This window comes from Thermobia domestica, chromosome 4 (genome assembly GCF_964235325.1).
Source record: "Thermobia domestica chromosome 4, izTheDome1.hap1.1, whole genome shotgun sequence".
NCBI lineage: Eukaryota > Metazoa > Arthropoda > Insecta > Zygentoma > Lepismatidae > Thermobia > Thermobia domestica.
This window is the reverse complement of record NC_137457.1, coordinates 201,139,056-201,139,954: the sequence shown is the minus strand read 5'-3', so window position 1 is coordinate 201,139,954 and position 899 is coordinate 201,139,056. Positions and strand designations below refer to the sequence as shown.

At 44.3% G+C, this 899-nt stretch overlaps 1 pseudogene; it reads right to left on the bottom strand.

Annotated features, from left to right (window-relative positions):
- Positions 1-295: 295 nt before the first annotated feature.
- LOC145683013 (protein GVQW3 pseudogene) lies at positions 296-688 on the bottom strand (annotated as a pseudogene).
- Between the last annotated feature and the right edge of the window lie 211 nt (positions 689-899).

Genomic DNA, 899 nt, shown 5'->3' with positions numbered 1-899 from the left:
TTCTGGAAATTACGAGGGGGGACCTAAAATAAACGGGAAATTCGTCGTAACTTCTTTATTTTTCAATATTTTTACACCAAATTTTCATCACCTTCAAAGTATTGTCCATGGACCGCAACGCATTTCTGCAAACGATCCTTCCATTGTTCAAAACAGTTTTGAAAATCACTTATCGGGATCTTCTTTATGACCTCCAGAGATTTTTGTTTTACCTCCTCCACAGTGGCAAAACCTCCTCCACTGGCTTGATTGCTGATTTGATTCGGGGTCATAGCCATAGCACCACGATTCATCATCAGTAATCACCTTGGCAAAAAAAGTCAGGGTCCTCTTTGAGCTGATTTTGAAGTTCAACACATGCCTCAAGTCGACGCTCCTTTTGCTCGTCTGTGAGAAGGCGAGGGACAAATTTGGCTGCAACCCTTCTCATGTGCAAATCTTCTGATAAAATCCTCTGAATTGAACTCCACGATATTTCAGACGTCTCACAGAGTTGATTAATGGTTCGGCGACGGTCTTCACGAACGAGGGCATTGATTTTTTCGACGTTTTCGTCAGTTCTTGCCGTTGAGGGGCGTTCTGAACGGGGTTGGTCTTCAATTGACAGTTCTCCATTTTTAAAACGTGCAAACCACTCGTATACTCTGGTTTTACTTAGGGCAGCATCCCCATAAGCAGTCTTCAGCATTACAGTAGTTTCCGCGGCCGATTTCCCCAACAGGAAACCAAATTTCACAGCCGCCTCGATAATCTGCCATCACGTTTTCGCCGAACTGGAAAAAGTTGGTTTACTAAACAAACTCTCAAGAGCGAACCGATGTACTCACAGTGACACAACTTCGCACACTGACGCAGGTGACGTGATCGTAACGGACAATTGGTACAAGAATGGGTTCCCC